The sequence below is a fragment of the Schistocerca serialis genome, chromosome 3 (assembly GCF_023864345.2).
Source record: "Schistocerca serialis cubense isolate TAMUIC-IGC-003099 chromosome 3, iqSchSeri2.2, whole genome shotgun sequence".
Taxonomy (NCBI): Eukaryota; Metazoa; Arthropoda; class Insecta; order Orthoptera; family Acrididae; genus Schistocerca; species Schistocerca serialis.
The window spans coordinates 47,075,732-47,092,073 of NC_064640.1; the positions used below are offsets into that span (position 1 = coordinate 47,075,732).

Consider the following 16,342-nt stretch of genomic DNA (forward strand, 5'->3'; position numbering starts at 1 on the left):
GCGGTTCCCGGTATGGATCTATCTGTAATTTAGTTTATACGAAACCCTCTTTGCGCGAGTCCTACTCACACGCGTCCGAATTTTTTTAGTGTTAACTGCAAATATACACTCCTGGAAATGGAAAAAAGAACACATTGACACCGGTGTGTCAGACCCACCATACTTGCTCCGGACACTGCGAGAGGGCTGTACAAGCAATGATCACACGCACGGCACAGCGGACACACCAGGAACCGCGGTGTTGGCCGTCGAATGGCGCTAGCTGTGCAGCATTTGTGCACCGCCGCCGTCAGTGTCAGCCAGTTTGCCGTGGCATACGGAGCTCCATCGCAGTCTTTAACACTGGTAGTATGCCGCGACAGCGTGGACGTGAACCGTATGTGTAGTTGACGGACTTTGAGCGAGGGCGTATAGTGGGCATGCGGGAGGCCGGGTGGACGTACCGCCGAATTGCTCAACACGTGGGGCGTGAGGTCTCCACAGTACATCGATGTTGTCGCCAGTGGTCGGCGGAAGGTGCACGTGCCCGTCGACCTGGGACCGGACCGCAGCGACGCACGGATGCACGCCAAGACCGTAGGATCCTACGCAGTGCCGTAGGGGACCGCACCGCCACTTCCCAGCAAATTAGGGACACTGTTGCTCCTGGGGTATCGGCGAGGACCATTCGCAACCGTCTCCATGAAGCTGGGCTACGGTCCCGCACACCGTTAGGCCGTCTTCCGCTCACGCCCCAACATCGTGCAGCCCGCCTCCAGTGGTGTCGCGACAGGCGTGAATGGAGGGACGAATGGAGACGTGTCGTCTTGAGCGATGAGAGTCGCTTCTGCCTTGGTGCCAATGATGGTCGTATGCGTGTTTGGCGCCGTGCAGGTGAGCGCCACAATCAGGACTGCATACGACCGAGGCACACAGGGCCAACACCCGGCATCATGGTGTGGGGAGCGATCTCCTACACTGGCCGTACACCACTGGTGATCGTCGAGTGGACACTGAATAGTGCACGGTACATCCAAACCGTCATCGAACCCATCGTTCTACCATTCCTAGACCGGCAAGGGAACTTGCTGTTCCAACAGGACAATGCACGTCCGCATGTATCCCGTGCCACCGAACGTGCTCTAGAAGGTGTAAGTCAACTACCCTGGCCAGCAAGATCTCCGGATCTGTCCCCCGTTGAGCATGTTTGGGACTGGATGAAGCGTCGTCTCACGCGGTCTGCACGTCCAGCACGAACGCTGGTCCAACTGAGGCGCCAGGTGGAAATGGCATGGCAAGCCGTTCCACAGGACTACATCCAGCATCTCTACGATCGTCTCCATGGGAGAATAGCAGCCTGCATTGCTGCGAAAGGTGGATATACACTGTACTAGTGCCGACATTGTGCATGCTCTGTTGCCTGTGTCTATGTGCCTGTGGTTCTGTCAGTGTGATCATGTGATGTATCTGACCCCAGGAATGTGTCAATAAAGTTTCCCCTTCCTTGGACAATGAATTCACGGTGTTCTTATTTCAATTTCCAGGAGTGTATTATCTAAGGTCTCACTGGTTGTCGGAAATTTGGTTCTCGACCATTAAATGAACGAGTTCAGTTACAGGTCATACAGAGCGGTGAAATAGGTAGGCCCTAACAGAAGAACTTCATCAAGCAGCATTAGATTATTAGAATGTAAGTCCTACACTTGATTAAGTAAACCTGATTACTGGTAGCAGATGATTGAAACAGTGTGTTAGGTAACACCTTCAACACTGGGTGAGTGTTTAATGGGCATGAAATCTTAATTTCTTATCTCCAAAGTAGTTATCAAAGGTCCTGTAAGTGATAAAGATCAGTTTCAGAGTGAATTAAAGAACTTCCTGTTGGCCAACTCCTTCTACTCCATTGATGAATATCTTCACAAGGATTATAGCTCATAACTCTGTCTACATTCGAATTGTACAATATCCATGTATCTGAGTAAAAAAAAAAAAAAAAAATCTTTGACTCTTTCCACATCCCAGAGACTCCTCTCCAAGGGATCCATGGAAAACGATAAATGTAATGAATGTAATGTAACTGCAGACGAGAAAACAGTGAAATCTGACAGCAAAATTTGATATTAAAATGATGTTTGATGGTCAGTTCAAATATAACTTTTATGGGTATGTATTTGTCCATATGAAGCTCGATCAAAGAAGATATTTAGTGATGTAAGAAAACTCTCATAACTGGTTGGTGCCTGAAACACACCTTGTTACTTTAACTACTCCAACTGTCTGGTTAACATCAAAATTGCAAATGAATTGGTACAGTAAAAGTTCCTCTACCTCAAAACTTTAATTCTAATCTTCCAACAGCCAAGTTTTGATTAAATATCGTTTGCTATAGTGTGAATGTATTAATGAAAAGTCCATCTCACATTGTGTAAAAATCTTCGCCGAATGAAACTCAAAATTAATTATTATTTCGTGTACCACCACAGTGTTTTTCTCACTTCAAAGAACGTCTATATCAACATGTTAAAAAACTCTGGTTGGTGCTGAATAGTAGCACCCTCACATTCCTGTTAAGTGATGTATTTTTACTATGAAACACTGAAATGATTTCACATTAACTGTTGTCCACTGTATCAGCAATTACGTTCAGTAATCAATTTAAACATTTATATTCTCACTTTTCACAGTTCTCGTCATTTTGATCTTAATATACCATAACGTATAGTACAGCATTGTGCACTTATATTTTAGAAAGCAATTCATGCAGCTTCCTACACAGCAAAACCACAAATGGAGAACAGCAACTTAACTTTAACTGAAAACTGGTGCTGACAACCTAGCACAGTTTCATCATACTAAAATTCAAAACACAAAATGACTGACCAAACCACAAAATTATTGTCTTTAACATCAGTAAATCACTTTACCTCCCAAAATGAAATCCATTTCTACACAATAAAATACTGCATAAAATTCTTCGACAATGCATAAGGGTGCTTGTTTCTCAAGGCCTATCGAAGACTTCCTGGGGTAGGTTCAAATGGCTCTGAGTTCTATGCGACTTAACTTCAGAGATAATCAGTCGCCTTGAACTTAGAACTAATTAACCTAACTAACCTAAGGCCATCACACACATCCATGCCCGAGGCAAGATTCAAACCTGCGACCGTAGCGGTCTCTCTGCTCCAGATCGTAGCGCCTAGAACCGCACGGCCATTCCGGCTGGCTCTGGGGCAGGAACCTGTCCTTTTTCTTCCTGACTTTCTCCATAATAGTATCTCTATGTTGCAGTGAACTATTTTGAGATGGACTGGGTGACACTGCTGGGGGTGCTGGAGTTTCACTGTGATGTGGCTTTAAACGGTCAAAATCTACTACCACATTACAGTCAGAATTTCTGCGTTTACAGGATGGGTTACTTGCCTGATGGATAAGGACCTTCATGTTGAGACATGAATTTCTTGGTCTTTCGCTTCTTAACCACAGGGTTATGAAACTAGATCTCTGGGTCTATATGGGGGAGCACAGCCCATCTGTTCATCTGTTACTTCATTGATTCTGTTTCTGAGGGGCTTACAATTTTTTTTGCCTTACCTAATTCGAGATAACCATGAGACAGCGTGTCAGATCCACGCTAGGCAGATATTTGTCAAGTTCGAATGGGGAGTTCATAGGCCATCCGTATACCCAGCTTATTCATGTCTACAACTATTGTATGCAGAAGCTACGTCATCAATATACATGTACAAGTCGCTTTGCGAGTGATTTACACTTGTAGATAACGTTCAAACTATTGTTCTATGGGCTAATTCAATGCGACCATTTGCCCTAAAATGGAAAGGTGTTGGTCTCCATTTTTTGATTTATAACAAGCTGCACATTTGCACAAACAGGGCGGACATGAAATTAGTCCACTGATTGGTGAAAATAGCATCAGGACTTCGGAAAGGTAAAACTAAATGATTGACAAAAGCACAGCCACTGTTTCTGCAGTAATATCTGCAAGTGATGCTAGAATTATGTGGCTAGAAAAGTCATATATGACCTAAAGTGTAGGTCCCTCGCGAGCACGCAGAACTGCTACAGCATGACCTGGCATGGACTCGACTAATGATTGCAGTAGTGTTGGAGGGAACTGACACCAAGAATCCTACAGAACTGTCCATAAATCTGTAAGAGTACAAGGGGGTGGAGATCTCTTCTGAACAGCACGCTGCATGGCATTCCAGATATGCTCAATAATTTTCATGTCTAGGAAGTTTGGTGGCCAGCGGAAGTGTTTAAACTAGAAGAATGTTCCTGGAGCCACTCTCAGCATTGGAATCTCCAGTAATTTGCGGAAGGGTTGCACTTCTCTCACGTTGAATGATTCTCTTCAGTCGTCATTGGCCTCGTTTTTGCAGGATCCTTTTTTCGGCCGCAACGATGTCGGCGATTTGATGTTTTACCGGATTCCAGATATTGACGGTACACTCGTGAAATTGTCATATGGGAAAATCCTCACGTCATCGTTATCTCAGAGATGCTGTGTGCCATAGTACGTGCGCCGACTGTAACACCACGCTCAGACACACTTAAATCTTCATAACCTGCCATTGCAGCAGCAGTAACCGATCTAACAACTGCACCGGACACTTGTTGGCTTATATAGGCGTTGCCGACCTCATCGCCGTATTCTGCCTGTTTACGTATCTCTGTATTTGAAGCAGCATGTGTACACCAGTTTCTTTGGCGCTTCAGTGTATCTGCAAATTAAAAAAAACGTTTTCCTGTGGGTACCATTACTTCTTCCTCTAATCCACTAATGTTGTAGTGCGATGGCTTAAGCGTGCGATTATCACAATGAGAAACAAGTAGTACACTAATTTGAGACCCTGTATCCACTAATAATTTGACAGTCCTTCCTCTGTTTCTGCTTTTTAAAATTATGTTAGCCATCTCATTTACATTTCCGTATCGGACAGTATTAATTACTCATGTTGGGGCGAGAGTTGGTGAAGGAGCCTGCCCTCTAACCGTTTCCCCACCCTGTATTCGTATTTTGTCTATTATTTTGCAGGGAATTCGCTGTTGAGAATTCTGTCTACAATTTTGTGGGCAGCCATTAACCGCGTGTCGCGCCATATGGCATTTTGTACAACACAGTGTGCGACAGCACTTAGTGGTGTGATTTGGCGATGAAACGGAAGCTATTTGTGCAGCCTCCTCGTGTCACAGTTCTAATCTTACTGTCTCGCGTAGTAAAGAATGTGAGGCCACCTTGACTTTACTACCTACAATCAGATTTATTCTGCATATGAAGACATCGACTGCTCTGACTTCGGCTTCCTCAATTGACACGTCATTACATGTAGCATCCCGTCCTCACGTGTATGTGCGGCATGACACAGCTTGTGTTCTATTGCCGAAAGCTTTGAAATCTTCATTCGGCTTTTGCTGTAGCGTGGATAAATGGTCTCCATAGTAGATGATGTCTCTTTTGTCTGAATAGTGCTCTGCTACTCTGTAAGCCAGGGCCTCAGATATTTCTGCGTCTTGTAACAAATCAGAGTAGATTCCACATACATATGTACATCACCTGTCAACTTTAGTCCCGCTATTTAGCAAAAATCCCTCTGGTCAAGCCCAAGTGCGCCCTACATCATGTTTATTATGTAGAAAAGTGTTAACATTTGCCTTTAGCTTTCCCGAAAAAGTAGGTATAAAGCAGGAGCGCCCAAGATTTCGGTTCATGCATGGGCCGTGCGTGGACGGGAGTGCGAAAGTGCTCAACCGCGATTCCCATTCTCCCCTCACCATGCACACTGTCTAATCGTGAGGGAAAAGGGGAGAACTGGGAACGCGCTGCATTTAAATGAGTGTGCAGTCCCACTGCATTCTACTTGGTTTTATATTTAACATTTCTCAACAACACAGGCCACAAACAAAACAAATTTTTAGTATTATTTAATTATTTTTGACGCACTGAAAAAATAACATAATTTAAATCTGTTACAGACTGTTGGCATACTGACAGATGCAGATAATTTCACAAAACTTTGCACTCAAGTTGCCATGTACTATGACAAAAAAAAGAGTGTCAGAATACACCAGTGAAAATTAGTTGCTAGTTTTTTACATGGAAAGCAGCAGTGGTGATGACAAGCCATTAACAGTAGGGATGATGACGACGATGCTCGAAAATGTGGGTGCTCCACAGTGGGCAGTGTCGGCGCAGGCGGCAGCTCGAACTCTCATCGAATGTGGGTGTATCAGCGATGGCAATGAGTGGCCTCAAGCACCCATGGCGGTGTGGCAGCAGGTCGATGTAGAGAATGAGTACACACAGGAAAGGATCCATATGTGGTGGAATGCAGTGGTCTTGTGCCATGCACATTTTTCACACAGCTCAGCATATATGGACACATCCGAATGCCAAGAAATGTTACCTTACAGCACAGTCTGGCCCAGGTTTGCCACATATCTTAAGACAATGTAGCAATGCTGTGGGCTAACAACATTCAGGCAACTCCATATCACTGACTTAATAATGCGGAATCCATCCACAAAACAAAGCATTTATATGTCAGACCAAACGGTGTGTTCTGCTCCTCCAGTTGATACCAGCTGTTAAAGACTGGACGAGGGCAAAGCGGCTGCGGGGTGTGTGCACCCCATCTGGGAGTGGATAAATTTCAGTGAATGTTAAAGTAGAACAACTGAATGAGTTTCAAAAACTGGCTGGTGTGCAAGGCTTATTCCAGAAGTCTACCTCTAAAGGATACAAGTGGCACCTGGGAGGCCGCCAACAGACTAAGTGGCATATTGCCCAAGAGGGGGATGCAGAAGGCACGTCTGATTGGGTTGAAAGCTGGCTGCCAAGAGAACATCAGCTCGGTTCTAGCGTGCTCTTGTCAGCCATTTGTGTGGTCCCTATACACCATTCACACCCCTCTGATTGGTTGGTAGAGATATGTTCGAAGCATATCCTCATCAGCGACACTTGTCCTAAGTGTCATCTTGTCACCATTACTCACTGTGAGAATGGTATGCACATTAACAAGGTGTGTGTTGGCAATGCTATCCAGTGATAACCAGGCCTGAACCATCCCATGCCAAGCCACGGCTCTGCAGTGAAACACAGTTCAGCAATATAAAGAATGAAACTCTGAAAAATTATACATTTTGATTAAAATAAAACTTTTCCCACTCAGTTTGTCAGTCTACCAGTCACACATCAGAACAAAGCAATCATAGTGCCTGCCAATGTTAAAGACAGGGGAAATATGCTTCATACCATTATTAAAATGTGGAACTATGCCTGATAAATACATACACACAAATGAAATTTAAGAGTTTAATCTAAAGAGCACACAGGGAACTCAAAATAAGTCACTTTCTATTAGCAGCTGCAGGGACAGAAGCTACCACTTGACTTGAATCCCAATGAAAACGTGTGGGCGAAAATGAAGTTTCACACGAATTTACATTGGCCTTGGGACCTAGATGGATGCATGGGAGAGTCTTGCGGATGATGAGATGTATTTCCAGAGGCTGACTACCTCAATGCAACATTGCGTGAGACAGGTAACAGATGCCAGTGGTTGGTGGACCTCATAGTAACCTCATCCCTGATGTGAAACATTCCTCAGCTCGCATTACTTCACATTATATTACAACATTTTTATAACTGTATGTTTGTTAATTTGAAACCTACATGAAAGAAGAATGTAATAATTCCAATCCCAAAGAAAGCAGGTGTTGACAGATGTGAAAATTACTGAACTATCAGTTTAATAAGTCACAGCTGCAAAATACTAATGCAAATTCTTTACAGACGAATGGAAAAACTGGTAGAAGCTGACCTCAGAGAAGATCAGTTTGGATTCCGTAGAAATGTTGGAACACGTGAGGCAATACTGACCTTACGATGTATCTTAGAAAAAAGATTAAGGAAAGGCAAACCTACGTTTCTAGCATTTGTAGACTTAGAGAAAGCTTTTGACAATGTTGACTGGAATACTCTCTTTCAAATTCTGAAGGTGGCAGGGGTAAAATACAGGGAGCAAAAGGCTATTTACAATTTGTACAGGAAGCAGATGGCAGATATAAGAGTCGAGGGGCATGAATGGGAAGCAGTGGTTGGGAAGGGAGTTAGACAGGGTTGTAGCCTCTCCCTGATGCTATTCAATCTGTATATTGAGCAAGCAGTAAAGGAAACAAAAGAAAAATTCAGAGTAGGTATTAAAATCCATGGAGAAGAAATAAAAACTTTGAGGTATGCCGGAATGACATTGTAATTCTGTCAGAGACAGCAGAGGACTTGGAGGAGCAGTCGAACGGAATGGACAGTGTCTTGAAAGGAGGGTATAAGATGAACATCAAAAAAAGCAAAACAGGGATAATGGAATGTAGTTGAATTAAGTTGGGTGGTGCTAAGGGAATTAGATTAGGAAATGAGACACTTAAAGTAGTAAAGGAGTTTTGCTATTTGGGGGGCAAAATAACTGATGATGGTCGAAGTAGAGAGAATATAAAATGTAGACTGGCAATGGCAAGGAAAGCGTTTCTGAAAAAGAGAAATTTGTTAACATCGAGTATTGATTTAAGTGTCAGGAAGTCGTTTCTGAAAGTAATCGTTTGGAGTGTGGCCATGTATGGAAGTGAAACATGGACGATAAGTAGTTTGGACAAGAAGAGAATAGAAGCTTTCGAAATGTGGTGCTACAGAAGAATGCTGAAGATTAGATGGGTAGATCACATAACTAATGAGGAGGTATTGAATAGAATTGGGGAGAAGTGGAGTTTGTGGCACAACTTGACCAGAAGAAGGGATCGGTTGGTAGGACATGTTCTGGGGCATCAAGGGATCACCAATTTAGTACTGGAGGGCAGCGTGGAGAGTAAAAATTGTAGAGGGAGACCAAGAGATGAATACACTCAGCAGATTCAGAAGGATGTAGGCTGCAATAGGTACTGGGAGATGAAGAAACTTGCACAGGATAGAGTAGCATGGAAAGCTGCATCAAACCAGTCTCAGGACTGAAGACCACAACAACAACATGAAATCATTGCACTTCAAATTGTATTTATTGAATTCATGCTACCTAGCACATAATACATCCAAATTTGAAATAAGCTCAACAAGTCAATTTGAATAGCATTAGAAATGGTGTCCTAATGTCAGACAGTCAGAGAAAACACTTAAATCAACCAGTATGAGAAGAGGTAAACTATGAGAGGGTAATATTCTCTTTCTTATTGCCTGCCCAACATTTTCTGCATTTATTGTACAAAAGCAATGCTGTTATAGGGTGTACAAAAGCTCTTTTTCAAGACAAAATTCTTTGGGAGCCCAAGGATAGCATTCCATGGCCCTGTGCCTATTTGTCTATGTTAATATTCAGAGAAACAACCACAGCAGAGTACGGATTGAGTGTCTTCTTCTTCTTCTTTGGATTTTTCATCTGAAGCATTGTCCTCAATTAAATTTGTAGCCAACTACAAATGACTGGAAGACTGTTTCCTGCTTTTACCTCTTTTTCCTTGTGAAGAAGAAATCTTGCTTCTGCCTCCTATGATTCCCCTACAGGTTTTATCTTTTTGAATTGTTGCATACATTAGATTATGTTAGCTACTTAACAGTGTCAGAATCTGCTCATTTTACTAGATAAGGTGGCTCTTGAGGTAACTTCATTTTGGGAGCTGGCCAGATACCAGTTGGACTCACATTTACTCTATTGTTTGAATCTAGTATGTCCAGTTTTCCAGAAGTCTTTTATAGCATTTTCCATTGTTACTGCTTTCAAGTAGGCCACTTCAAGTAACTTCATAATAAAAGATGAGATGGCTACTTGACTTGGGTTATTTGCCCACCAGCCTTCTATTTCTCGGAGATAATGTGTTTTAAATGCTCACATGAATTCCACACAAGGGACTGTATTTTACATGTGGAATGGGGTAATGATCACACAATGTGAACAGTTTTCTCTTGATTTGTATGTCACGAAGATGAGAGATGATTCCCATCGAGTATTAGCACAACAGGATCACCTTCAGATGGCTTCACAAAATTGTCAACTCATTTAGTGAAAGCATCGGTCTGAATCCAGCTATTAGAGTGGCAAGATGAAATTACCCTAGTATGAGATAGAATGTACTAGGATGGCAACATGAAATTATCCTAATATGAGATGCAGTGTTAGTGTCACATATTAGGATACCCACGGTATCGCGTGTTAGGAATAAGCCATCTTATGCTAGAAACCTAGCCACATTGTTATACTGCTGGGTTTGAAGGACAGTTCATTATAGCGAATGAAAGAGTGCAGTGTGAAGAATGTAAACTTATGGATATTGTTGCAACAGCTACTTAACTTCAGATATTAAAATCCTACAAGTACACCTACTCAAAACACTTCAAACACAACACTTTTAAAATCAAGGACTCTTTACAAAATCCTGCTCCATAATTGTCTTATTGTGACTGCTGTACACCTTGGACATTGTGAACACAAAGTTCTGATACCTCCCAACAGAGCTGAGTGCTTACTTTAGTCAGGTTCTAGCTTCCTCACAATATTGAACCCTCCCATAACGAGCAACTTTCCTCTATATTCAAAGTCATTTTTAGTAATGATAGTATCTTGTGGGTAAATTAAAAATAATCTCAAACTGGAACATAGATGGTCATTTTCTCAAATTAAATTCTCATTGCAGTAAGGCAAAAAGCATTGCATTGCATATATGGCATCTGTAGTTGCATTCTTTTCTCGTTTTTTCCTCATAGTGTAGTTCTTAAATTTCATATGTAATTTTCTGTTTAAGAGATATAAGCTTGCATTTTGTAAGTGTAAGTTCAGGCAGTCTGTCACACAATTTTTATTTCTTACGAAAAGCCAGCTATATTGGTCATCAAGGCATCTGCATCCATTGGTGACACATCAGGAGGGCAGCAAGTTGCATATCTAGGATTCTGTTTGCTTTTAAAGTTTCAGTTAGTCTTGCTAGGATGGGTAAGATGTGTGCATGCTGTGTGCAGATGCAGGAGAAACTGGCTGCAGTTCACGAACAGCTGAATGCACTTTTGGCTATGACCAGTCACCTCCAGTCTGCTACCTCAGGGTGTAGAAGTGTCAGAGAATCTGACACATTGCATGTGTTGCTTGTCCTTTGGTTTGGAGCTGAGTGGAGGATCTCAGTCAAAGGATTTGTCAACTCTGTGGTGGTCTCGGCTGCATGTTTCCAAACCTGCATAATCGGTTGCGGATTTGTAGAACTCCCCTTGATAGGTCAGGGTGCACTACACACTCGGGTAGTGGAATGCTTGTGGAATGCACAAGAGGATTCTTTAGGTTAGGTGGTAGTTTCAGGTACAGTGATGAACACTCACCAGTCAATATGCAGCAAGGGAAGTCAGTCGATATTCAGAATAAAGACATTTAGACTGCCAAAATTTTATCAGTAAATTGTCAAAGTATTCCTAACTAAGTTCCTGAATTTACTGCCCTCCAGGAAAGTTTTCACACTCAAATTATTCTCTGGACCAAGAGCTGTCTCAAACCTGAAGTGGAAATGTCTTAGATGTTTAGCGAGTCATGTAATGTATATTGGAAAGACAGATCTGAGGCCATAGCAGCTGACAAAAATATTCTCTTCACTGATGTCAAAGTTGAGTGTGACAGTGAAGTTATCTGGTCACATATAACAGATTTAGGTGGAACCACGTTATTGATTGGATGTTTTTACCAGCCACTCAATTCTGCTGTTACAGTTCTGGAGTCATTTAAAGAAAGTCTATGGTCAGTAGTGATTAATACCCAGATCATGCAATACTACTTGGAGACGACTTAAACCTACTAGGCATAGACTGGGATGTCTATGGATTCATTGCAGGGGATATAGACAGATGGCCATGTGAAGTACTTTTGGACTCGTTTTCTGAAAACTGTCTTGAGCAGCTAGTTCGGCAGCCCACTCACGATGGAAATATCTTAGACCTTGTAGCTACGGACTTGGACCTTATCAATAACTTCAGTGTAGAAACAAGGTTTAGTGGTCATGAGGTCATTATAGCAACTACGGTTATAAAAGGTAATAAATCAGTTAAGAAGGCTAGGAGAGTGGTTTTACTAAAAAGAGCAGGTAAGCACTTATTAGCATCTCACTTAGACACTCAACTGACACCACTTAGTTGCAGTGAGGTGGACATAGAGGAATTAGAGGCAAAGTTTTAGCAGACTGTAAATCATGGTCTGGAGAATTATGTGCGTAGTAAATGGATTGAGGATGGGAAAGGCCTACCATGGTTTAATAATCAGATTAGGTTCAAAAATGGTTCACATTGCTCTGAGCACTATGGGACTTAACTACTGAGGTCTTCAGTCCCCTAGAACTTAGAACTACTTAAACCTAACTAACCTAAGGACACCACACACATCCATGCCCGCGGCAGGATTCGAACTTGCAACCGTACTGGTCACGCGGTTCCAGACTGTAGTGCCTAGAACTGCTCGGCCACACCGGCCGGCATGAGATTAGAAAAATGTCGGGAAAGCAGAGGCTGTTACGCTCTCGGCTCATAATAGAATGCACAAATGATGACAAGCAAAGGTTAGTAGAGTTCTCTGCATCTGTGAAAATATCTATGTGCGAAGCATACAGCAACTACCACTGTCATACCTTAGCAAAAGATCTGGCAGAGAACCTGAGAAAATTCAGGTCTTACGTAAAATTGCTAAGTCAGTCTAAGGCCTCCATCCAGACACTTGTTGACCCGTATGGTGTGGCAGTTGAAGATAAGAAAACAAATGCTGAAGTTTTAAATTTCACGTTTAAGAAATTATTCATGCAGGAAAATCATACAAACAAACCAGACATTTGACCATTGAACAGACTACCTTATGGACAGCCTATTAATAAGCATCCTTGGTGTAGAGAAACAACTGAAAGAGTTGAAAACAAATAAGTCACTAGTACTGGATGGAATCTCAATTCAGTTTCTCAAGGAGTACTCTTACAGCAGCAGACACTTATCTAGCTTGCATTTATCATGAATCTCTCGCCCAGTGTAAAGTCCCAAGTGAATGCAAAAAAGCACAAGTGACTCCTGCATATAAGAAGGGCAAAAGAATGGCCCCACAGAATTACAGACCACTATCGCTAACATCGATTTGCTGCAGAATCCTTGAACACATTCTCAGTTTGAATATAATAAATTTTCCTGAGACCAAGAATCTTATGTCCACAGATCAGCATGGTTTTAGACCATAACTTGTATGGAATTCAGCCTGCCCTTTTCTCGCATGATGTATTGCAAACTAAGGATGAAGGGCAACATGCAGATTCCATATTTCTTGATTTCTGGGAAGCATTTAAATGGTGCCCACTGCAGGCTATTAAAGAAAGTATGAGCATATGGAATAGGTTTACTGATATGTGAGTGGCTTGAATACTTCTAAAGTTATATAACCCGGTATTTTTGTTTTTAACCGGGAGTATTCATCAAAGACAAGGATATCGCCAGGAGTGCTCCAGGGAAGTGTGATAGGTCTGCTATTATTCTCTACATACGTAAATGGTTTGCCAAACCAGGTGGGCAGCACATTGTGGATCTTTGCTGATGAAACTGTAATGTATGGCAAGGTATCAGAGTTGAGAGACTGTAAGAGGATATAAGATGACTTAGAAAAAACTTCTAGTTGGTGTGATGAATGGCAGCTTGCTCTAATGTAGAAAAATGTAAGTTAATGCAGATGAGTAGGAAAAACAAACATGTAATGTTTGGAGACAGGAGTAGTGGTGTCTGCTTGACACAATTACATCATTCAAATATCTGTGTGTAAGATTGCAAAGCAACATGAAATGGAACAAGCATGTGAGGATTGTGATAGGAAAGGTGAGTGGCTGACTTCGGTTTATTGGAAGATTTTTAGCAAAGTGCGGTTAATTTGTAAAGGAGACTGCATATAGGATGCTAGTGTGACCAATTAGTGAGTACTGCTCAAGTGTTTGGGATCTGCACCAGGTTGGATTAAAGGGAGACACTGTAGCAGTTTAGGGACAGGCTGCTTGATTTGTTACCAATACATAAGTGTTATGGAGATGCTTTGGTAATTCAAATGGGAATCCCTGGATGGAAGGCAACATTTTTTTCAAGGAACACTATTGAGAAAATTGAGAGAACCAGCTTTTGAAGCTGACTACAGAATGATTCTTCTGCCACCTACACATATTGCGTGTACAGACCATGAAGATAAGATACACGAAATTAGGGCTAGTACAGAGGCATATAGGTAACCATTTTCCTTCACTCTATTTGTGAGTGGAACAGGAAAGGAAATGACTAGTATTGGTACAGGGTACCCTCCGCAATGCGCCGTATGATAGACTGCGGAGTGTCTATGTAAATGTAGATGTAGATGTACCGGGTGATTATAATTGAAGTAAAACTTTCAAAACACTGTAGAAATAACACCACTGGCCAGAATGACATCAAATTGCAATGGAATACTATCAGAGAAGGGGAAAATCCTATCGCAGAAGAAAAAAAATTGTGTGAAAATTGATCAGTAGATGGCGCCATATGTGTCAGAATATGTAAATGAAAACACCTGTCATGTGCACGCCCCATTAAAGTTGGTATAAACATGCTGGGTTCACGGCTTTTCCTCCTTTTGCATCTGCGACGTTCACCACAACTGTCTCAATGCAGGATCATTCTCTGCTTGTAAAGCTGTATTACAAGAATGATGACTATGCACACATCGCTCTGCAGAAATTTTGGACACTGAAGGGCTTGTAAAAAGGCATTGGTCTGATGACTGCCGTGGGTCTGAAGAAAATGATTCAGAAATTCAAAAAGATTGGTTCTTTTGTTGTGCAACCTGGTAGAGGGATGAAACGAATTGATTCGGGGTCAGTGGAAGCAGTGGCCACAGCAATGCAGGAGGAGATGAGTGGTGGTGTGTAAATGTGTAGTGCACAGAGAACTGCCCGAACATTGGACATACCCATGAGCATAGTGCGTAAAATCCTGTGAAATATCCTTCTTTAGTATCCATTCAAAATTACCCATGTGCATGAGTTGCTTCCTGTTGACCTGCCAGCAAGAGAGACCTTTGCTATAGACGTTCTTGCTCATATGGAAGTGGAAAATGATTGGCTGTGAAAGATTTTGTGGACAGACGAAGCCCACTTCCATCTGACAGGATATGTCAGTACACAGAATTTTCAAATATGGGAAACAGAAAATCCACACACAAATCAGCCAGTAACACTTCATCCTGAAAAGGTCACTGTGTGGTGCGGGCTTATGACATCATTTATCATAGGGCCATATTTTTTCCGAAGAGACAGGTGCTTCCAGTCCTGTTACCCTTACCATCACTGGTAAGTGCTATGAGTGTCTTCTGCGCAACCACGTCATTCCAGCTCTCCAACAACATGTATGACTGGTATCATTTTTATGGAAGATGGCGCTCCTCCACACATCGAAAATCCAGTTAAGCAGTTGTTGAGGCACCATTTCAGAAATGCTAGAATTATCAATCGCCATTTCCCTACCGCCTGGCCATCCCAATCATCTGATCTTAATTCGTGTGACTTCTGGCTGTGGGGCTATCTGAAAGATGTTGTGTTCAGTGTTCCGATTGCAAACTTAGCTGCATTGAAGGCACCACTGCGCAACACGTTCTGAACATGACCCTCTAAACACTTTGATCAGTTGTGGAACATGCTGTTTCTCAATTTCAACTTGTTGCAGAAAATGGTGGACTGCATATTGAACATGTTTTGTGCCAGTCACATGGAAATTAGTAATCTAATTTGATTCTGAGTGATGCTTTATATGCATTTTTTGGCCTCATGACAGTTAAAAACTGATGTTAGTGATGCTTTTTATGCAGTTTTTAGCCACAGGACAATTAAAAACCACAGTTTGTTTAGTGTGAAAAGTACACCTTAGCCATTGCTGTATGATTCATTTGTCATTTGTAGTTGACCACTATTAAATTATAATGCTTACAGCACCATCTATTGCTACATTTTTTAACTATTTTGTAGCTGCAGTAGCATTCTGTTACTGCAGTTATGTCACAGAATTACATCTCTCTCTCTCTCTCTCTCTCTCTCTCTCTCTCTCTCTCTCTCTCTTTCTCTCTCTCTCTCTTTCTCTCTCTCTCCCCCCCCCCCTCCCTCCCCCTCTCTCCCCTCCCCTCCCCTCCCCTCCCCTCCTTCTCTCCAGAATCATGTGGAAATAAAACATTTATTACAGAAAGTGCATGTTCAGAGTAGCTGGTGTCTTTATTTCAAAGTGTGTAAAAAAGCACATAGTGGAAGTGAGATCTGAGAGTTTATTGAATTACTTTTATTTCAGGCATTACAGCCA

General features: G+C 42.1%; 1 protein-coding gene across 1 annotated transcript in view; it reads left to right on the top strand.

Annotated features, from left to right (window-relative positions):
* Positions 1-16,342, top strand: part of LOC126469698 (uncharacterized) — an 894,140-nt gene that overhangs the window by 690,125 nt on the left and 187,673 nt on the right. The gene's annotated exons all lie outside the window — the stretch shown is intronic.